Genomic DNA, 25476 nt, shown 5'->3' with positions numbered 1-25476 from the left:
ATTTTGCTCGTTTTGCAAATTCTTTTTTTTTCAATTAAAACAAAAAATTTCTGTCCACTTTTTCATTTTTTTTTCTCATCTTCTCGAGTGATGTCTTTAGTGTTTTTCTTTAGTTAGTATGATGAGCTTTCCAGAAAAAACAAAACAAAGAAAAACAAACATCTTATCATCAATAAATGAATATTGTCTGTGTTTGTTAAGCAATTTTTATCCAATTCTCTCTCACACACATATTGTTTTAACAGACAAGGGGAAAAACCCATTACATCCAAAAAAATGTGGAAAGAGAAAGAAAAATAAAAGAGTCAAGACAATAACCAGAAAAAAAATTTGGTCATTATGGAATGAATGAGTGAGTGAGAAGAAAAAAAAGAAAGAAAAAACCAGAAATAAGATATAGCCAGAAATTGGCATTTTCTTTAATCCACATAAAACACCCAATATAAAACACTTCAAATTGGATCAGAAATTAGTCTAGATATCTGAATCAAGATATTGTGCATTGTGTGTGTTGTGAGCATTGAGCCAAATTGTTGCAAATAAATTTGATCGATTAAATTGGATTGATAAAACAGATCGTTTGTTTGTTGAATCAACAGCCAAAAACTATGACACATTTTATTTGCTTGTTTGTTTGTTTGCCTCATCATCATCATTTATCATTGATTGATCAATAATCAATCAATCCAATCGAATCGGAATTGATAAAATATCAATTGAATTCTTTTGAACAGAAAAACATTGTTACTATTTTCACAAATTTTTAAGCAAAAATCTTTTTTTGCGATCAAAAAAAATGAGTTCAACAAGTTTTTTTTTGTAAAAAAATATGTCCATCAACCGATCGATCGATTGATTGATTGATTGACTGATTGATTTATAGAATGAAATTACCTAGAATGGTTTTTTTTATTATAAAGCCTTTTGTTCAAGTGCAATTCTTTCACCTTTTTTTAAAATTTATTTACACATCCTAATTTGAATTTGATTACAATGTAATCTTTTCTTTTTATTCTGAATGGTGAATAAACAAGATGGAAAAAGCCATTTTTTTTTGTTGAAACAATGTTTAAACAAGGTGAAATAAAATTCACGATTTTTTTTCTACTTTTAAAAAAGGAAAAAAAAGTATATGTCTGGTCACTTTTTTTTAGAAAAATAAGAAACAGTGAAAGTAATTTGATTTTTAGCCATTGAATTGATGTGAACTGATGATGATGATGGTCATCATCATCATTTTTTTAAGCTTTTTTTTCTGTGAAAAAGTGGGAAGAAATGATGGTAAAATACCGGTTACAACATTCAATAGATCTGTATGATCTGATCTGATCTGGTCGCCATATTATCCAATGAAATTTGAAAGACACTTGAATAATTTTTTTGAAAAACAAATTGAATGAGAATTGTAAAAAAAAGTGAAGAAGCTAGTCATTCGAGTTTTTTTCTTTTGCTCTTCGCATTTATTCATTACCATCATCATCACCATTATGGTTTTGTGATGTAAAATTCTTTTTTTTCCTATGTTATTGATGGACAGCATGTTTATTTGTTAGCCGGCCGGCTTTTTTTTTCGCTCAATAAATTTATTCATTTCATTCGTTTGACTCTATTGACCTCTATATCAAATAATGAAAAAAAAAGAAAGAAAAAAGAAATTACATAACCCAGCCAGCATAATTTTTGTTATGTGAAATTTTTTTTATATATCTGGTTTGCATGGTTTAATGCTGTATGGTTGGTTGGTTGGTTAGTTGATTTGAATTTTTTTTCTTCAATTTTCCATTTGTTAATTTGAAAAAATTTTCATGTTTAACTAGTTTGAATTTTTTTTCTTTGCTCAACTTTGACCTTTGTCCTTCACATTGACCGATCATGATTATTAATTGAATGATTTTCGTTTTATTTAAACAAGTTTTTCAATTTAATCCGAAAGAATTTTTCGTTTGTTGAAAATTTAAATTCAAACAAGAAGAAAAAAAAATGGAAAAGGAATTCTTGATTTTTTCATTTTAAAGTTTTCCATTTCAAAAAAAAATCAATTGAATCACAATGAACACGTGTTCTCTCTCTTTATAATCTGATACAAATCTGTTTGAAAAGCAATAAATTTTCAATTCAATTCAAAAGAAAAATTGAATAATTCTTGATTAACTCATGATTTTTTTTTTTGAAATTGAAATTAAAAATCATTATTATTATTAAGATTGAAAAAAAATCGATTAAAAATTCCAGAAAAGAAAAAAAAAACGTAATTGTTATCAATATGATATTAATATAACAAACAAGAGTTTCTTAGTTTAAAAAAAAAAATTATTATTCAAAATGGTTGAGTGGGGTGATTGAAAGTAGAAAAAAAAATTGCGTAGAAATTGCAACTACGTAAACACGTTATTTTATCAAAAATGATCAAAATGATCTTTTTTTTCTTTCTTTCTTGGCTGCAACGTGCAAAAGGTTTGAAATCAATCAATATCCAAAAGTAACAGAAAAAGATAGCATTATTTTTTTGGGGATTTTTTCTAATGAAATTATGACATTTTTTTTCGTTTTCATTGGTCGTACCGAAATGTATTGTGTCTGGATTGAGTTGTTTGTTAAGTGTATTTGTGCTATGCAGGTTGATGATGATCGATGGATAATTTTTTTTTAATTTTTCCATGGAATTTCAAATCATAATCTCATTTTCTCACTAAATGTGTTTGATTTTAATCTTTTTTTTTATTAAAAAAATTTCACAATTTTTAAATTTTTATTTCTGTTTGTTTCAAGTGCTAAAAGCCAGGTAATCATCATTATCAATATTATAAAAATGGCGACAATCAAATTTTGCATTAATTTTTTTTCTTTCTTTGAAAGATTTCAATCTTTGTGAATATATAATAATGATCATGATGATGTTGGTGGTAATGATAATGATGGTGGTTTAGTTTCAACAGGTAACCAACAAAAAAAAATGACCATGAAAATTTTGAATGCTCCTCTTGAAATTCTGTCTCAATTTAATCGTTATTGATTGAATGAATGATTGACTGACTTAAATCGAATGATCATTAATCGACTGTCTTACATCATGGATTTTTTTTGGAATTTCGCTTGAAATTATTAGAAAATTTCCGTAAACATTTCCCAAACAGTAAAAGATTTTCTAGAAAAATTTTCGGCTTTAAAAATTCACTAGATTGTAATTTGATACATATATCACATGCTTGTGTATGATCACATTTTCATTTCCCCCCCCCAATATTTCGATTCGACTAGAATTCTATACTTTTTTGATGTCAATTTGCGTGTGTGTGTGTGTGTATGCACATATAACCCATTTGTGTTTTTTTTTTTTGCTGAAATTTATGATGATGATGATAAACAAAAAGAAAATAAATTTAAATTTTAAATTTAAAGATTGACATGATGCTTGAAAGTAATATATAAAAAAACTGTAAAGAATTTCGTTTTTATCTTTCGTTGCGCAACAAGCCAATCAAGGAATTGATGCGCAAGTTTTTTTTACGCAAAGCATTTAAGATTATGCTAATTATTATGTAATTCTTTGCTTTCGATTCAAAAAAAAACAAACTAAAATTTATTCACATTTACTTTTTTATCAGGAAATTTTCCTTTAAAAAAAACAGAAAATCAATGAATTTTACATTTATTAACTCTCAGCGTTTTTATTTACTTGAATTTCAACATAAAAAACTAAGTAATGTTGAAGATTCTTTGAAATAAACTGGTCAATTTATGATCTTCTTGGAATCGATAGATCAATTATTGATTGATTTTGATGTTTTTTTTCTGATGATTTAAAATGTTTTTTTTTCTCTCTTAATCATCCATTATGGAAATTCTTTTGAAATGTCAATAAATAAAAAAAACAAAATTTAAATTTTAAAAACAAAATTTTGTTTTTTTTTTTATTTTCGGTTCAACCTGAAAAAAATAGATATCATTAGATATTTATTTATGATGTTTGGAATTTGATTATCAAATTTTTTCTCTAATGGGGGAATGAATATATGTGATCATCATCATTTTTCTTTCTAGAATCAATTATTTTTGCACTGGAAATACAAAAACTATGAAATGAAATTGAGAATCATGTTTTAATATCCAGGCAAAACAAAAAAAAAATTTATTTATTTTTCTCAAATTTCATATCGAAACAAATATCATCACAGTTGAACGCCATCTAGCATCAAATCATTGAAATTGATTTTTGTTTTTTTTGATCATTATAAATTACACGATAATTTGTTGTCATTTGTTTGTTTGTTTGGATTTTTTTTTTTTTGGTATCACCATCCATTAAAAAGGATTAGATTTCTATCGAAAATATATATATTCTTCTGGACCGGACCACCAAATCACATTATTCCACTAAATCATTTGGTCAACAAAAATATGATTTTTTTATTTTTTTCTCGAATAGTTATTATTATTTTTCATGAAAGTGAAAATTAATTAGCGAGAAAATTTAGCGCCTTTTTTTTATTTGATGATGAAAAACCATTATATCGATTCCGATATATATAATCGAAATTGTTGATGATGGTGTTTGATATATAATTCATATAATTTTCATTCTTTTCACTTTCATTCTGGGAAAATTAATTGATCTGAACAGAATCTTTATCCGGAAATTTCCAAAAAACAAAATACAAATGCAAACAAAAAATCACATTCAGTTTTCAGTGGAATACAAGATCCATTTATCGACAAAAGTTAGGTAATAATTTCTACAACAACAACAACAACAAAAAAAATTCTTGTTGTCAATGTAAAAAAATGAATAGAATGTATGAAATGAATTGACAAAAATTATGTATGCTTTTCTTTTTTTTCTTGAAAATTTGAAAATATTTTTGCAAAATCTTTCATTCTTCTTGTATGTGTTCAACATTTGAAAATCCGATTTCATTTTTCTTATATTATTATGAAGAGAAAAAAAAATCGGTTGGCTAAAAATTGAAATTGATTATCATCATATTTGTATCCAGATTTCTCTCTCTCTCTCTCCCACTTGTCCACTGGTGGGCTAAAATTCTTATTATTTCCAAAAACTTTTCTCACATTTAATTCCATTTTGAAATTCCATTTTGCTTCTCTCTTCAATGATGATCATTATATTCAATATTTTTTTTTTTGTTGTCATACACCACTCAATATAACATTGATTGAGGATTTTCTTCTTTTTTTTTCCGATATCATTTTTATATTCACTATAGTCGTTTTCGTCATTAAATTGTTGCAAATTTAACGGGACAAAAAAAAATTTTTAATTCTATGATGGATGAAAATAGAAAGAATTGGTAAGAGAGAGAGAGAGAGAGAGAGAAAGAGAAACAGAGAAGTGGAAACTTTATTTTTAACGTTTTTAATACGATAGGTTTTTTCTTACTTTTTTCTTGTTGTTTACATCCAAAAAAAAAAAAAAGAATCTATTATCATCTCTCGTTATGATACTTTTTGTTCGTAAGAAAAAGGTTGGCGTAGGGTATTTATTTTGGCTGGTTGGTTGGTTGGTTGGATGGTAGGAAGAGAGGGCCATCCACATATATAAGTCGTAAAGTTTAACTTTGATTTATCTTTATCATCAACCTTTTCTATCTCTCTCCCTCTCCTGAATATTCTGTACATTATGCATGTATTTCTGTTGTTTGTCGACAACAGAAATATGACGACAAAGATTTAGATCGTTAAATCGGATTATATGGAATGAGAAATAGAGCGAGAGAGAGAGAGAGAGAAAGAATGAAAGATAAAATTTTCGTTTGCTTTTCATCAGAAACAGAAGAATCATAAAATTCTTCAAATCAAATAATTGAATTGAATTGATTATTTTTTTGTTTTAATAAAAATTTTCATCCATTTCTGAATAAAAATGTGTGAATGAATTGTCAAAATAATTAATGATGATGATGATGATGATAATAAATTCCTTTGAAATATTAGCCTACATTATTATGAATGTTTGTTTGTTTTTTGGATTTTGAAAGTTTCCGAAAAAAATTTCCAATTTATTTTCATCGATAATTAGTGATGATAACAACAGCAACAACGAGATGATAATGGAATCAAAAGAAAATCTATTGAAACGAGATGAATTCGTTTCTTCTTGTTGTTGTTGTTGTTGTTGTTATCTTTAATTGAGTTTTTTCTTTTTGAAAAAATTTAAATTAAAATAAGATAACAATGATCCATTGTATCGATTTTGATCCAAACATTAATTCAATTTCTAAAAATAACAAAAAAGAACGAAATCAACCAATCAATCCACCCACCCACACACACACCTTTGCCCTTCATCTCAAATTGAGCCACAAAACAAAAACAAAACAAAACAAATAAGTTCCAAAGATAATTCATCAATTTTTCAAACAACAACCATAACAAAACAAAACAAAACAGAAATTTTTTTTTGACATATTCTTTTCATTTGAATAAAATAGATAGATAGATAGATAGATAGAAAGATAGATAATAATCTACTGCATAATTAGTTTGTCCAATTAAATTGTCGAATTGAAATGAATTTTTTTTTTGGTCGAGGTGATCTTTGTCGTTTTAAGTTGTTGTTGTTGTTATTGTTGTATGAAAATGTACCGAAAATAAACTTGTACGTCATTTCTAACCATTTATTCCATCATCATCATCATCATGATCAGCATAGTTTTCGGAAATTTTTTTTCTTTCTTCTTCCACTGTCTTGATCGTTGATGGTATCATAGTTTTCTGGTATCTGTTTTTTGTTTTGTTTGGGTCTCATTATACATATTTTATTTGTCAATGCTTTTTTTTCTCTTCTGTACAATTCTATACATTTTTCTCTTTTTGGTTTGTTTGTTTTCCGAATGAAATAAAAATGGATGAAAAGAAAATAACAAAAAAAAAAAGAAGAAAAAGAAAAAATTTGAATGACGATCTTTGTTTTGTTTTTGTTTCGTTGCATACAAATTTTTTGATTGATTGTTCTGTTTTTTTTTGTCATCTCATTATATGCAATATAATTCAATGATGATGATGATGACGATGATGAGAATGATCAATAATGGACAAATTCCATTATATAATAACAAGATATAGACAGAATGAATAAAGAAATAGCTTATGTTTGTTTGTTTGTACGGTTCAAGTTGTCGTTTTTTTTGGCTTGTTCCGTTGCTATAACATCTTTAACGAATTTATACATTGAAAGTAGTGAATAGTTGTCTTGTTTTTTTCCGTTTTAACATTTTGAAATTTTTTTTTTTACAATTTTCTACCTACATTCAAAAAATATGGCTTCTTAAAATTTTTTTTCCTGTGTTTCGACAATTCTATTGAAATTGGTCATGTCCAGATGATGAAAAGAACCAACCCAAACAAACAACAATAATAACAAATTTTGTATGACCAGAATCAACAACAAACAAAAAAGAAAACAGGCCATATGAGAACAACAACAACAACAAAAGTTTTATTTTATTTCAAATGAATTCTTGACTCTTTTCATCATCATCATCATCATCATAAATGACTGATCATTGGATCTTGGACCAGAACCAGAAAAAAAATTGTTCCAAGAATCATTTTCAATGTTGTTGTTATTTGGTTTCAGTAAATTTCAAAAAAAAAGAATCATATGAGAGGAAGTAAAATATGTTTTTCGTTTGTTTTGTTGTCTTGTTTAAAATTCTTTGAAAAAAATTCAAAATTACTTTCAATCTTTTTTTGGATACGATCAACAACAAACAAACAAAACAAAACAAAAGAAAATTTTTGAAGAAATACAGGCTTACATCAATCGAAAAACTATTGAATTCAATTAACGTTCGATCACTTAACAGCAACAAATTTCTTTATACAGGTGAAGCAAAACCAGAATGAGAGAGAGACAACAGAATCCAAGTATTTTACATCAAAATAGATGCGTGAAGAAAATTTTTTTTGATAAAAATAAATATAATATCTTTTCATATATAGATCTAATGGGTCAATGGTAATTTCTCAGTAATTTTTCATCATCATCATAACAAGAAAATGACTATTTTGACTATAAACACACGATTAAAGTGATCACGAAATGTACAGAGTTCAAGCGAGAGGAAGAGAAGGATGGCGAATTGAACCGAAAACGAAAAAAAAACAGAACCGATTGATCCATTTTTATTCCAGAATTCAAGGACAATCCAACACCAGTTTGTTTTGTCTCTGTTTGAATAAAAACAGTAACAAATATATGAATAGAAAGAGCAAAAAAATTGCAACCAGAAATATATTTAATCCTAGGTGCATACATGTGACATATCCAAATATATAATATTTGTTTTTTTTTCGAAAAATTTCATCATCAACCATATGTAATTTGCAATGAAAAAATAGCATTAGAAAGATGCTAAAATTACAATAAGCAAACAGCAATGGTTTAGAGTTAATTTTTACACAACAAAAAAAAACAAATGTGAATGATGAAATAATGGAAATTCATCCCTGAAAATTTTCAATGAATTCAATGATATCATTAATGAATCGAAACCGAAACATTTTTTTTAATAGACAAAACAATTTTCTCCCCCCCATTTTTGTGTACAATATACAATAATACCAGATATACTAATTGAACAACAGAGATAAAGAGACAGAGAAAAAAAAACCATATTGAGCCTGATGATGATGATGATTATCCAGAAAAAATGAAGAACAGAAACAAAAAACAAAAAAACACTGTATGCTGTATCATGTTACATAAATAAATTTCGACAGAAAAATATTTATTCACATCATCATAATGATGATGATACCAAACAGTAAAAAAAAAAATATTGTGCAACGAAAGGATACGAAAAGAAGAAGAATTGATGGATTAAATGACAATTGACAGCTGTTTTGTTGATGTTGTTGTCATATGGCAGAAAAAAAAATTTCTTGTTTTTTTTGGATGTTTTTTTGACTTTTGGATTCTGTTTTATTTTTTTTTGTTTTTTGTTTTTTTGAAATATCGATTACTTCATATATGAATAAATAGACAAATAATGATTGTCAATTTGAAATTGTGAAATTATTATTATTTTTTTCATTTTTTTTAGATTGAAAACAGAGAACCAAAATGATATTCAAATGATGAAAAACTTATTTCATCATCTGAATCATATTATATGATTTTCAATGATTTTTAATTAGAAAAAAAAACAACATTGAAAATCCAAGTTTGCTTATCATTTTAACGGAATCATAAATTCAATCATCTATTCATCATGATTATCATGTATGCACATAAACAAACAAACAAAAATGAATATATTTTACATATTTATAAGATTACTTTCTCTTTTATGGATTCTTGAATTTCAAAACTAAAAAAAAAAAATCCAACAAATAAGAAAAACAACAACAACCAAAAAAAACTTTCATCTCAATATTCGCAAACACGCACACATACTGCAAATAAACATTTGTTTTCATTTTCATTTGAAAACTAACATTCTCGTAACAGTAAATTATGACTGTATCATGTAATGAAAATTATTTATTTGTCGTTTCGGAACAAACTTTTGTTGTTGTTGTTGTTGTTGTTACATTATCCCAAATACGTGTTTTTGTTCCGGTATGTCGATATGTTTTTTTTTCTTGTAATGCAAAAAAAAACAAAAATGAATTAATGAATCTTTTCAGCCGAATCTCAATCAATCATATATTTTCATATATATATTCAAAGCGAAGAAAAAAAAATTGAATTCTGTTTTTTTTCCATTGAATTTCAAGATTGTAGATGGAAAATCTAATTTTGTATTTTTTTGTATTTTTATATAAAAAAACATCCAAAATTCCATTTTTTTTATTTATTTATCTTTTTTTACTAATTATCATTACATTATTCGAATTGCAAATTGCAAATATATAAAAAAAACTTTATAATAATGATGTTATTACTATAGTATAGAATAATGTTATTATCATTCATTTTTTTTTTTTTTTTGCAAAAGTAATCTTGTTGTTTCAATCATCAATGATATTCATATATAATTTTATTTATCAAATTCAAATTTTTGTTACGGTTTTGATTTCAATTTTTTTTTTATTTCTGGAATAATAAAATTGGTGACAATAAATTATCAAGTGAAGAAAAAAGTTAAAGATTCAAATTCTGGAATAAGAAGACGAAGAAGAACGAAAAAAATCACATATTTCTTATGAAATCTTTTTTTTTTTGCTTTCTTATTCCATATAAGAATAATTCTGATTAGGATAACGACGATGATGATAATGTTGGGGATTAATTATTTCATTTGAAATTCGGTTTTTTAAAGGGCGAAAATAAAGGTTGACAAAAAATTCAAAAGTTATAAATTAAATTCTTTTTTTTTAATATTAGGCTGCAGTTGAATAATGGTAATGGTAATGTGATGATGATGTTTATGGTTAATTTTTGCATCCGAAATTTCGTTTTCAGTTTTTTGTTGTTTTTTGAGAATTTTCATTCTTATTTCTATATGGTGGATTTTGATGATTGTAAAAAATGAAAATTAACCGCTTGATTATGGAGAAACAAAACAAAACAAAAAAAAAAAAAAACGGGAAAAAAACCCGGAAAAATTCCGGCAGGATAAAAAAAAATTCCCGACAACAACAACAAAAACCGAAAACCAAAAAAAAACTATGTCTCATATGACATATGCAAATTAATTTGGTTTAAATTTGGGTTCCCTACACACATTTGAATTTCGTTTGTCGACGATAATTTACGGATTTTTCTTTTTTTCTTTCTCGTTTGTTCGTTCATTTCATTCATTTTTGGTCGTCCTCTAAAATCTCAATGTCCCATAACTTTTTTTTTCTTCTTTCTCGTTGATGGTGATGGAAGACAGGAAAAAAAATCTTTTCTGTTATTTTTGATACTGAAAAATTTCAAACCGAAAACAACAAAAAATCTGAAAAGATAAAGAGAGAGACCAGAACCTCAGAAAATAAGATTGAGTAAAGAATTTTTTTTTCTTTATTCACTTATTTTTTTTTTTACTAAACAGGATTTATTTATTCCCAGTTTTTTTTTCTTCTTGTTTGTTTGAAATTTTTAAGAAATAAAATATGTAAACTTAATAAGTCTCTCTCTCGGTTTTTGTTGTGTGTGTGTGTATGTTTTGTTGAGTTTACCGAAAAAAAAGAACCTAGATATAATGAAAATGAGTTATGTTTTTTTTTTTGGTTTCTGAAAAAAATCTGACAAACAAACAACCGAAAAACTACTACCGATGGGTGTCTATTCACAATATTCATAATTTTCAAATTTGTTGTTCCATCAATCAATGTTTTTTTGTTTGTACGTTATAATGTTGCATATTACTAATATCACTTTTTTCCGTCGTTGTTGTTGTTTTTCATTGAGAAATTTTGAAATGTTTTTTTTCAAGGTTATGTACTGAATAACTGAATTGATTTTTTTCTGCTTGGAAACACAATTATATATTCTGTAACAGAATTCTGTTGAATCATAGATGTCTTGATTTGGTTTTAATGATTTTTTTCTTCTTCTGAAGAAGATCTGACTAACACACACGCACACACAAGGGAACATGTTGAACATTTAATTTTTTTTTATTTCATTTTATCAATAACAATTTTAGTTTCTTTTGTTGTTCATCTGATGATGATGATGATGATATTGTATGAATTGAAAACAAAAACCAAAAGTCAAAAATCTTTTACTAATTTATAATCAAGTTATATCCTGATAACCCCATGTGTATTTCGATTTTGATCCGATTTTTTTTCTTCTTTTTCGTCTGAATTTTTGATTCAATTTTCCAATCAATTTTCATTGCACACACCAAAAAAATACACAATTGATTCGTTGCTGTTGCAATTGTTTTTGTTGTAACCCTTTTTTTTTGCTTGTTACATTCATTGTGACAAATGGCGAATCAATCTGAAATTGATTTCTATTTCAATTTTTTCTTACATAACATTTTCTACATTATTATTAAACAAATGTTATAAAACAAATGGAATAAAATACTGAAGGAAATAAGAAATATGTATTTTTTCTTTTTGCTTTGCTTGATTTTTGTTTTTTTCACCTAATGTGATCAACAACAACAACAACAACAACAATATTGACAGCAAAAATCAATTAATCCTTGATGAGAGTTTCTTTTCAATTACATTGGACTGACTGTATGTCCAAATACATTATCCGATGCTTTTTTCCTATCGAATCTTTCATCAACCAACCAACCAACCAACCAACCAACAGCGACAAATGTCTGCCATTTTCAATCAAAAAAAAAATAGAAAAGAAATAATGTTTCTTGTTATTCATTTTGTTTGTTTTTTCTTTCTGTGTTCCATCAATTCAGTCAATCACAAAAAATTATTATCATCATCATCATCACTGTATAAATTCCATTACTGTATTCGAAAAACAAAATCTATTTTTGTTTTGTTTTTTACGGCTACAAATCTATTGATCAATTAAACCAATGTTGTTGATTGTTTTGTTTTTTTTTGTTTTTTTTTCACGGAAATACCTGATGATAGAAAAGATGTTTGAAAAAATGTAAACCTTTAGGCTATCAAAAACGAAAAAAACAATTTAAAAACCTTCAGCCAAAAGTCCATCCAAACAAGCAAACTGTAAATCTGAAAATGACTTTTTCTTGGAAATCTTTTTCATACAAAATCAAAACAAAATTCTGTTTTTTTCATCTTGTTAAACAGAAAAATTATTTTTTTTCCACTGCGTTTAAAAACAATTCATGCAACCGAAAACAAACAAACATTAATTTACTTTTATGAATTGAAATCTTTTTGGTTCGTTTCAATTTTTTCACCGAAAAAAACAAAAACAAACATCCTTAAAACAAAATGAATTTTCACCTGGTTTATCTATTTACACAAAGATGTTTCAAATAGAGAAAATTTTAGATGTTTTTTTTTGTTTTCTTATCTTGGTTACACCAAATAACCAAAAAAAAAGAAGATGAAAATAACTTTTCTAATACAATTCTCGATTTCTTTCTTTCATTATTATTCTGAATTTTTTCTGAAAACAACAAAATTCTTAATTGCTGTTCTATATTTCACTTCTAAAGATGATTGAAAAGTTGTCAATTTCAATTAAAAATTCAAAAAATATATTATATTTTCTTTGGCAAAATTTTTCAAAAAAAAAACTTTGAAATGAATGTTGAGCATGCGTGATTCTTTTGTATTTTTTCTTTTCTTTCTTTTTTTTTTTTGAATTTCATTTTCATTTTCATATAGAAGAATTGATTCGAGTTTGATGATAATTATTATCATCATCATCAAATGATATAGATGAAATTAAAGAAAAAAAAATGTCGACAAACTTCTATTTAATACAACTACTACCAAATGTGTTTATATAATTAAATTAATTAAAAACGAAAAAAAAAAAATAGAATTGAATCGGATGAACATTTTTGTGAACATTTTTTCTTTGATATTTTATTTTCATTATTTCATTGATTAGATTTGTTTTTGTTTTTTCGTTTTTTGTTTCGTTTCATCAATGGATCGCCTGTTGTTGTTGCTTTTATCTTCTTGTATCATAAAAAAATAACATTTCCGTTCACTTTCAATCACTTTATGTATTCGATTACTTTACGTTTTTGTTGTTGTTGTTTTTTGTTTGTTTGTTTATACATTGATAGTTTTTCTTTTTCTTTTTCGTTTTTCATATATCGATTCCATTGAAAAAACAGATGTAACAGAATAAACACACAGGATATTTGGCCTAATTCATTTGTTTTTTGTTTTTGTTCATCTCTCTCTCTCTCTCTCTCTCTCTTTCTTAACGTGTTACATAATCTATGAATCGTTTTTGTCGTTGTTGTTGTTGTTGTCGACAATGTTTGCAAAAAAAAAAAGAATACATTGATTGATTTCATTTACATATTATTCACTTCGTTTGTTGAATATTTTTTATTTTTTTTATAAATTAAATCTGAAATAAAATATAATTTCTTTACTTATTTACGTTTCTTTCCATCAAATAGTAACAAATTAAACAATCAAAAAAAAAAAAAAAAATGTAAAAATGAAATGAAATTTCCCATTGAAAGCATGTCAATATTGGTGGTGGTAGTGATTGTTGTGGTGCAAATCGTTGAATGTTCGTTTCTTTTTTTTTCATTGTCACATCATCGATCCATTTATTATCAATATGTATCCAAATATTGATGTAATTTTTTTTCATTTCATTTTGTTTGTTTTGTAAACAAACAAAATAACTAAACTAAACCAAAAAAAAAAATCCAACTGACCATCAAACAAACATTCAAGAATGAACGAATAATATTGATCGATTCAAATCGATTATAATGATGATGATGTAATCGATATGAAGATATGAATGAAACGACAATGTGTTTGACAAGTGTCAAATTAGAAATAAATAAAAATCTTGATTTCAAAATTTCCAATATTTATTATGATTTTCATTGAGGATGGTGTGAAAAGAATTTTCTTTGATTCTTTTGTCGAATGTTGTTCGTAATTTCATTTGAATAGTGATAGAATCCGGAAAAAAATATATACAATTAACGCCAAACATCGGATATAATGATAATAATTACTATCTTCTTTTGTTTGTTTCATTCACTTAATTATCAACATCATTATTCATCAACAAAAAAAAATGAATTTTTCAATCAACTTATGATGATTGAAACAATAACATTTGTTACTATAAACAAATCCGGTAAATAAACGCCATTTATCCGATTTTTTTTTTTTTGGGGGGGAGATGAACACACAATGAGGGTAATATACCAAACATCAACAAATCTTTTTTGTTGTTGTTGTTGTTGACGTCGCAACCCAAATCATCATTAGTTAAATGTTTGACAAGTAGTAGTCATACTACGGGTGTTTGACACCCGTACAAAAAATGTTGATAATGATGATCATGATCAATATTTACATTGACGACAATGTTTATCCAGTGAGTGAAAATAAAAATGATGCCAATGAGAAAAGTGTAACAGAAAAAAAAGAATCGGACAACGAAATTCTTTGGATATTATTCAATGTCATCATTCATAGTAGATCAGATAATCGTTTTTTTTGTTGTAAATTTAATTTTAACAAAAAAAAAGTTCAATTTCCGATTCAAAGATGATGATAACGATAGTTGTGTATTTTTGTTGTTGTTTTTTAAAAAAATAATTTACCTTATTCAAACTTTCAAATTCTCTTAATGATGAAATTTGGTTTTATTTTATTTTATTTTTTCATTCGGGATAAAAAAAAATATTGAGATTTTTTTTATCCGGTCCCGTATGTGTTTTTTTTTTGATTATTACAAACATCATTATCATTCGAAATGAATGTAATGTGATTCGAGGTGATTTTTTTTTCATTGTGGTTTTTTTCTGTTATTTCAATTTGTTTGAGAAAATTTGTTCAGAGAAAAAACAGAAAAAAAAACAAAACGATTATCATGAGAAATACGGTGAAAGAATATTCTTGCTTTCTCTCTTTCGTTGGTTGATTGTTTCTTTATCTGATCATTGTTACTTATTTTAATGAATTATTCATTTATTCAATTTAAAATGGCCCTTACATAAATTGTAGTATATAAAGAGAAACAAAAAAAAACAAGAAGAAAGAATATTCTTTTCGTTTTTTTTTTGCCACTTGCTGTTTGGTAAATTCAGACGATTATTATACACGAACAAAAAAAAAAATTCTATTATATTTTTTTTTCTATTACTATAGGTGTTTATGAAAGTATATTACCAAAAATTTCGGGTATTGTTGTTGTTGTTGTTGCTTTCGACAATAACATCGGTAATTATTTCCGGATATTAATATTTATTTTTCTGTTTTGAAGGATGATGTTTATTTATTTTTATTTTTTTTTCACCAATTTTCTCTCTTTTCTTACTATAAATGTGATAATTAGATTTTTTTTTTGGGGACTGCAATTGATTGATTGTTTTTTGTTTGCTGTTGTTTTACTTTCAATGAAAAAAAAATTTCCGAAAAAAAAATATTAATGACCAGAAATTTGATCACTAAAATGGATTGACCAAGAAGAAAAAATACGATGAATTTTTTTTCCAACAAAAAAACCATAAACCTGTCATTTTGAAATAACCGAAAAATTATTCATTATTATTAAAGTTTATTTAGCATCATCATCATCATCATCATTTGATCAAACAAATTTATATGATATGTGATTTTCTTCTACTTCTTCTTCTTCTTCTTCTTCTTCTTTTCTACTTCTGTTTGAGAATGATTTTTTTTTTATTCTGTGACTTTTTCAATTTGTCAAATATTATATATATTAATTTTTTATATTTCTGTCTTTTTCTTTATTTATTCATTCATTCAATCAAAGATTTATTCTGAATAAATAAAATGAAACGGTGTTTGTGTGTGTGTGTGTGTGGTAAGCTTTTGGTAGAAAATCCTACAAATGTAAAAATAAAAAACTGTCACATGCAGTCAGCAAACACATGAAAAAATCTATAGAAAAAAAATACCAGAAAAAAAGACCGACGGGCTATAGTGTTTCGAAATTGTTTGACACTTTTTTATTATTATTATTATTCGGGTATTTTATCTCCGGTCATCATCATCATTATTATTATTATGTTTACATTTACAGTGAGAAGAATTTTTTTATTTTTTTTTTTTGTTTAATTCTTGGAATAAATGTCCAAAACGGACATTGGATAATCGGATGATTGTGATTGGTTCATTTGGGGGGATTTTTTTTCATTATTATTATTATTATTCTGGTTCAACAAAATTTTGCTACCAAAATTTGCCCATTGGCTACAACAACAGAATTTGTTTGTTGTTGTTTTTTTTTCTCAATATAATGTGTGCAACATGCATTGTTGGATGCATTATATATCCTATTTCCGTAATTCTAAACCCTTTTTTGTTTTGCTGTTTTGAATTGTTTTTCGGTTTTGGTTGTTTTTTTTCAGGAGGAGGGGGGTTGAATTTTTTGTCCCGATCAAATTAAAAATCAAATTAAATGAATAAAAAAAATGATGAAGAAGACAAATTCAGATGACCAATAATCAAAGTTTTTTCTGTTTCTGTTTCTGTTTTTTTTTTAATTGATCAATAACATTAATCATGATGGTTGTCCAATTCAATTTAATTGTTTAGGGAGAAACAAAAACAAAAAAAAAAAATGAATTGTAATGAACTTATAATCGATAATTGAATTTTGTTTGTTCGGATTATTGAGTTAAAATAGTGGAAATGAAAATCTTTCTGAATTTTTTTTGTCTGACCTATTTTTATCACTTGATCCAGTAATTTTATCAACAACCAAAAAAAAAAATGTGTTATGTATGGTTGGTTGGTTAGTGTATTATGTGTAATTTTGTTTCATTCAATTCAATTCAATTCAATTTAATTTCGTAATTAGTAATGATGATGATGATGATGATGATGAATTAAATAATTTTCATTGTTACAAATACAATCTTATAACCCAAAAATAAACATAACAAAATAATAATAAATTTATCATTAAGTAAGATGTTTTTCCAGATTGTTATAGTTTGTTTGTTCAAAAAATTTGTTCATTTTTTTTGGTTTATTTACCAAACTAAATGACCTACTGATTATGGATAATCAACTTTTCGTGTACAAAAAAAAAGAAAAGAAACGTAACTATCCTTATTTGATATTCTATAGAATGGATGTTTTTTCAACCTTAAAACCTGAAGATAACTAACTTTTTTCGCTATGGTTTTTTTTGTTTGTTTGTTTGATATCAAACTGACCAATTTTTGAACCGGAAAAAAAAAATTCATCATCTAAAATTCATCAGATTTATTGTGAAATGTTGATCAAACTAAACATTGATTTGTACTAAAATGAACAAATAACAAAAACTTTTAAAAAATTAAAAACAACAACTAAACAACAACAACAAAAGAAATTTATAAATTAATTAATTTTTTTTTCATTCATTCATTCATTCATTTGTTTGTTGCATCATCATTCTGTGTTAAATTGAATAAACACTGAATATATACAGTGAAAGAGAGAGAGAAAGAAGATAGACCAACAACAATTTACCAATATTTAGAGTTTATTTTTATTTTTATTTTTATTTTTTTTTTTGGTTTTTTGTTTTATTTTACAATTAATTTCCATTATACACACCTGTATTATAATTATATTCTTGTCTCTCTTATTTTTTTTATCTCTCTAATGTTTGTTTTGTTTGTAATTTCAGTGAATACAAAAAAAAGGAAAAAAAAAAAGAAAAAGAAATTTCCGGACAAATTTTCTTTTGCACAAAATTTATTCATTTCGTTTCGTTTTGTTTTGTCTAATCACACACACACACAATGTGTCATTGTATCAAATGAATAAAATATAGGTAAAAAAGAAAGAAAAGAAAAGAAAAATTTTCCGGTTTTTCTATTCGGTTTTTCGTTTTTGTTTTTGTTTTTGTTTTCTCTCTGTTGATTGACGAGCAACCAAAAAAAAAACCACCCATTTACCAAATTCGGAAAATAAAAACGAAATATCCAATTCTATGTTTGCTACCGGTCTTGGATTCAATTGAATCTAGAATCTAGTAAATGAAAATTGTATATCGTAAATATAAATTAATTAATCGATAATAATTGTAACTAAAACTTGATTCGATTTATAAATTTTCATGAACAACAACATGTTCATTGAATAAGAAGAAAATAATAATAATAATAATAATAATAATCTAATTTTATCATTATCATAATCGTTGTGAATAAAGAAAGATGTTTTTCCTTATCTCATTTTATCATCATTTTTATTCATTTTCGAATAAGAAAATTATCGATTCTCTTCGATTTTCATTCATGGATATCGTACAATAATCTGCTTGTACAAACCGACCGATGTAAAGTGAAAAGATTCGATAGAAAAATGGACCATTTATCTATATATATGTGGTGTGTGTGTTCCAGGAATTTATCAATGTTTTTTTCGTTGTTGTTGTTGTTGTTAATATCGATGTTGTTTTTTGTTTTTTTTTCTGGTTTTAGTTCCATATATTTATGAATAAATAAATGCAATTAAAATTAATCGAATTGATTCTCTCTCGCTCTCTCTCTCTCGATAACTTGTGTGTTCCGGCAAGTTACTTAATTTTTTTTCTTCTTCACTACTTGGCTTGAAATAAGGATGTTTTTTCTTTTCTGATTTTTTTCCGTCATCATCGATGATGATGATAGTTTATCCATGATGATGATGATCCCAATTTCCCTTGATACATTTTTTTTACATATTCGTAGTGATTGAACGAATGAATGAATAAAAAATATGCCTGAAATGATGAATTTTTTATTTCTATATATATATAAAATGAATATAGTTAAGATATTCAGTTTTTCTTTTCTTTTCTTTTTTGTTCTACTTAAATGATACATTCATTTGGAATTGATGTAGACACACACACACAATATGTAATGTTTTCACATCGAAAAAGAAAAGAAAAATGGTTGAGGTTGTAAGTAGGAAGTATATATTTTTTTTCGACCAATTTTGTTTGGAAAAAGATGTTTTTCTTTTCATCAATTTTCATAAGAATCATTAATGAATGAATGAATAAAACAAAAATAGATTATAATCGGTAATTTTCCTACATCAACAACAACAACAACAAAAACGATATATTATTAGACAAAACGAATGACGAAACGTAATTCTTGTTGTTTGACAGGTTAATCATTTTGGGTTACAAAATAAATTTTTTACATGATAATAATAATAATCCAATATCCGGGAAAAAAAACCAAAAAACGATATGGATCATTCCTGAATTCAAAGGGTTATTATTATTTTTCTATGATGATTATTATTGTTTTTTTTTTTGTTTTGTTTTATTTGGCTAAGAAACAAAAACAACAACAACAACAACAAGGTAAACAAAACATCTGTTACCTATGTTTATTTATTCAATCAATCAATCAATCAATTGATCCTATGTACAAACAGTACAATTTTATTCTGTTTGAATTCTTTTTTTCCACACACACACATTATGACCAATTGCTCATATCGGTCATATTGGTTAATCCTTTTTTTTCATGAAAAAAGTCTATGAAAACTTCTTTTTTTTGACATCTTATTATTATCATCATCATTAATGATGTTCAAGATTAAGTTTAATACTTGAATAAAGAACGTAACGTTTTTTTGCATAAACTGATATTGCTTTATTACGTGTTTTTTCACTTAGAAACTATTAGAAAAAAAGCTTCAGCGAACAACAACAACAACAACAACAAAAAATTTATTACCCTAACCACAATAATGTGAACATTGTGACAGACTTGGAACAAAAAAAACCTTGAATACCAAACGAATCTCGTCGAATAAACAACCAAAATAACATTTGAAAGTTATTATTATCGTTATAATAAAAAACGAAAATTCTGTATCAGACTGTCTTGTGGATTTTTTTTCAAAATGCACCACGAAAAAAAATATCAATAAACAAAATTACCACTACTTCGGCTTTAAAGCCCATGATAAGAGGGGAAAAAGTAAAAAATATAACAAAATCTGATTACTTTGTATCAATTTTTTTTTGCAATGAAATTTTTTGTTTGTTCACATAAGTGGTATGAAATAGGAAGAATTCTGTTTTGTGTGTGTGTGTTTGGGAAAAGAAGGGGAAGAAAATTAATTGAATTGCAAAAAGTTTCCGTTTTTTATTTTCGTTTTACATCCGATGTTTGTGTGTGTGTGTGTGTGATTATCGCATTTTGAAACCACCACCATCATCATCACCACTATCGCTAACAACAAATTCACTTTATGTATAATAACCGTTTATAATCCGTTATATGTGTGTTGTTGTTGTTGTTGTTGGTAAGTTCAACAAAAACTAAAATAAATCTGTTTCGTTTTTTTTCTTCTTTCTTTCTCTTCTGGATTTTATCTATGGTTGTTCGTGTGTGTGTGTTTAAAGCTGTTGCTAACTTGTTTCAACAAAAAAAAAAAAAAAAAAAATTATTACGTAATATACACGAATTTGGCCTTTATTTTTCCTGAATGTCATAAAAATAAATATCGATTGTCGTCATCGATATTACCATCGATTGTATTTATTTTTTTTTTTGTCACTAACCAACCAACAAACCATATACACACGTACACAAACTATTTATCTATGTCAATCAATAAAAATAAAATATCAAAAAAAAAAAAAAGAAAAAAAATAATGATAATCAATGAATTTCAAACAAATTCGGATTTAATCAAAAAAAAAACTGGAATGAAATTTTTCTTCTATTTTTTCGGGAAGAAAAATGAGTAAAGATTACTTACAACAAACAACATTGCCGGTATGGATTAGATTTCTGTTGTTGTTGTTGTTGTTGTTTTACAGAAAATATTACATTTACAAATATAAATATGATTATAGATCATCATTTGTAATGTCAAAATCAAACAAAATGTTTTTCTTTTTTTTGTTTTCGTCATCATCATCATCATAATCCAATCGGGTTCCAATGATGATGATGATGTTATGTTCCAATCACCAAATAAAATACATCATATACGTGTGTTTTCATTTGAATCATATTGAATTTTCGCCCACTCTCTCTCTCTCTCTCTCTCTCTCTCTCTCTCTCTCTCTCTCTCTCTCTCTCTCTCTCTCTGTTGCTGTTGCTGTTGATGGTTTCCTGTATCCAAATTTTCTTTCCCTATCCCCTCACAAAAAAAATAAAAATAAAGTGTTAATCCTTTATTCCTGTATTCTGGGTTTTTTTTTTGGTTTGGTTTGGTTTGGGTGTTTGGGATTCATGATTGAAAATTGATTGAACACTCGGTTGGACATCAGATATTTTGATATTAAAAACAAAAAAAAAAATATTTCTCTCTCCTTCTCTCTCTTTTTGTTGTTAACCGGAATAAATAATTATCAATTTCAATATCCGTCCATTTCTCATTATTCAATCGATGATGATGTCATGTTTGTTTTGCTTTCAAAATCATTATCATCATCAATTTTTTCTCATTAAATTTTCATTATAATGAAAAAAAAACATTGTGCGTGTTTCGATTCTATATTTTTTTTTCTTTTATTTAAAAAAACAAAACAAAAAACATTATTCTGCTACTATATATGTGTAGGTGGATAGATCGATGAGGATACTAAGGATCAATTCCGCTAGATTTACCTTTTTTTTTTTTTGGTTTCTTCTTTTTGAGAGTTTTTTTTTCTTCAAAACATCTTTCAGATCCAAAAAAAAAATTGATCCAATTTGAATGAATGAATTTTTTCCTTCAAAAAAAATTGGGTCGATGATTATGAAAATGTTTAGGAAGAAGAAAAATTCTTAAATCATTATTATTATTATTATTATTATCAATAAACACATTGAAAATTTTTTCTTTCTTTCTTTCTTTTTTTACCCATAAAGATGAGAAAATTACGTCAAAGAAAAAAGAAAATATTAATAATATTTTCGTGTATCTGACACGTTTGTTCATTCATTCATTCATTTATTCATTCTATTTTTATATTTTTCCAATCATGTTGTTGTTGTTGTTGTTTTAAATGTTTTTGGTTCTGGTTCTGGAAATATTCTAGGTCGCTTTTTTTTGTTTCTTTTTTTTGTTCTGGTTACATTTCTTCATCACTACATTTCATTCATTCATTCATATACGTAATGTACTATTCTCATTTCATTACTTTTTTTTTGTTGTTGTTGTTGTTGTTACTATTTCTACCCTGATCACATATATATTTATTTATTATTATTATTATTCAAAATAATATTAATATTCAATCATCAATTAATATTAATAATAATCGTCATCATCATCATCATCATCATATTAATCGGCATTTTATTTATGAATGATGATGATTATGATTAGAATAAAACAAAAAAAAAAATGGTCATGATTATGATCAAAGTTTTGTTGTTGTTGTTGTTGTTTATCCTGTTTTAGGGCCATATTATGATGAATTTTTTTTCTGGTTTTTTTTGTTTTTTTTTATTTCGTTCAATGATCTATATATTCATCTATATTGATGTTATAAATGATGATTAGAAACCATACATATATGATGTATGCTTGTGTGTGGTGTGTGTGTGTGTTATCTAATATCTGTGGTATTGGTTTTTTTCCCAGCGAAACCGGAAAAAATGAAGAAGAAGAAGAAAAAAAAAACCAGCCACAGCAACAACAGCAACCACTAAGTAGAATAAAAAATAAATGACCAAATTAAGTAAATTATTAATCGAATACAAAAAAAAATGGTTGGAAATTTTTCAGTTCATTTTCATTCGGGTGAATTTGTATTTTTTTCTTCTTCTTCTTCTTCTCATTAGTTCTTCAGTTTTGTTATTGTTTTTCTTTTAATTTTGCCTATTTGGTTGGTTGGTTGGTTTGTTATTCATAGAAATGCGATATACAACAACAAAAAAAACAGTAACACATTTTGTGGATGAAAAAAAAGGGTAAATAAATGATATACACCAAACATGATGATAATGATGATGATCTATTTGTTTATTTGTCGGCCTTTCTGTCTCAGTCGTTTATTTTGACATTTTCATTTTAACAACGACCAACAACCAAAAAAAAAAATAAAGGAGTAAATTCATTTTGTTTACCCGAATGCATTTTTCTGTCTATGAATTTTCTATATTCTTAATTATATTTAAAGAAAAAGTTGCTTAAGATTTTGTTGTTGTTATTGTTATTATTATTTCATCGTCTTATTTAACTCTTTTTTTTCCTTCTCTATTTTATTCATCCTTTTTGAATTCTTGTTTACTTCCTTATATTCACGTAATACGTATTTATATTATGTGATATAAATAAATAAAGATTGATAGTATTTTTAGTATAAATATATTTACACAGTAACTGTAAAAATAGATGAAGAAAAACAAATTTTTTTTCATTTATTTTGACTATCTTTGTTGATGTTTTCTTCATCCATCCACCATATATTCTTACTTGTTTAGTCTCGTGTTTTGTTTTCTTTCAGTCATCATCATCATTATCATTGTCTATGTCTATATTTTTAATGAGATGTGTATTTACTGTTGAAATAGTGTTTTTTTTTTTGGTTTCCATGTTTCTAATTGAAAGATCATCACACGGTTATTTGTATTTATAAATAATTCTGTGTTTTTTTATAAGAATCAAGTGTGAAAAATTGGAAAATTACAAACATTTTTGAATTTACCAAAAACAAACGAATGATTTATCAAATTTTAATCCGATACACACAAAAGCAAATCCAAGATTTTTATAAATCTACTATCGATCACTACTTACTTATAAACAAAATTGTTGTGGATAATTTCATTTTCTCTGTGTGTTTAGATTAATGTCTTTTTTTGCCAATGTGTTTATGTGATGAAATTGAAACTTTATTTTTATTTTTACTTTATCCCCCCATGTGTTTTTTTTTAATTCGGAAACACAAGATAATATCAATTATTTGAGTAATAATCTTGGGTAATGTGATTTGTATGTGTGTGTGTGTGGTGTGTATGGAATATAATAATAATAATAATTTTTATTTTTCAAAAGAACCTCTAGAACTAGTATTTTACACTAGAGGTTATATATCTAAGCAGGGGTGTGTATGGAATAAATCTTTTTTTTTTTTTTTTTTTGTTTGACAAACAAACAAAAATCATCAGGTTGTGTCGATTTTGTCTACATTTTTTTTTCTATGAAAATCATTGAAAACAAAAGTGATAATAAAGTATTTTGCTTATGTCAGCTTGTGATACACAGACATCAATCAATCGATCAATCAATCATTTTTTTTCTGCTTCTTCGTACAAAAATTGAAAAATGTCAATGAAAAAAAAACCTGAATGATAGTAAAATCCAGTTATATAATCACACCAAGATAATTTATTATTGATTAGTTTGAAACAAAAACAAAAAACAAAAAAAAAAAAAACAAAAAAAAAAAAAAAAAATCCCAGACTAACAAACTAAATTTTGTCAATCCAAAATATCATCAACATAAATTGATAAAGGAATTGGATACAGAATTTGATTTTGATTCAATAAATTCTTGTTACAAATATAAAATTATATTTAGAAACAAATTGATGATGATAATGATGATGATGATGATGGAGAAAAAAACCGAGTTATACCTACACGCACGCAATACAGAGACTGTTGATGATGATGATAATATGGTTTCTTTTTGTACAAGATTATTTCATTGAAAACAGAATAATCAATGGATTGAATTTCCAAATTTTGATCTCTAAATTGAATTTCAATTCTCTATTGTGATTAATTTGATTCGATTTTTTTTTCGATTGATTGAGATTGTTTTTGAGTTCTAGGATTTGGTTTTGAACGTCATCATCATTCATGTCTATTTTCGTCTGTGAAAAATAACTGTATGCTGTGAATAAAACACAAAACCAAATTTTAAATAATTTTTGTTTCACGACTAACCAAACAAACAAACAAACAAAAACAGTAGAAACAAATATCCCTTTG

General features: G+C 25.8%; 1 protein-coding gene across 1 annotated transcript in view; it reads left to right on the top strand.

Annotated features, from left to right (window-relative positions):
- The window catches only part of LOC113789726 (uncharacterized), a 41061-nt gene that overhangs the window by 2269 nt on the left and 13316 nt on the right, over nucleotides 1-25476 (top strand). The gene's annotated exons all lie outside the window — the stretch shown is intronic.

The sequence above is a fragment of the Dermatophagoides pteronyssinus genome, unplaced genomic scaffold (genome assembly GCF_027571235.1).
Source record: "Dermatophagoides pteronyssinus isolate colony J.1.1.1.1 unplaced genomic scaffold, Derpt_VIB-CSIC_2022.12 sq0030, whole genome shotgun sequence".
Taxonomy (NCBI): domain Eukaryota; kingdom Metazoa; phylum Arthropoda; class Arachnida; order Sarcoptiformes; family Pyroglyphidae; genus Dermatophagoides; species Dermatophagoides pteronyssinus.
Note: the sequence above shows the minus strand (reverse complement) of the source record. Positions and strands in the feature narration are given on the sequence as shown.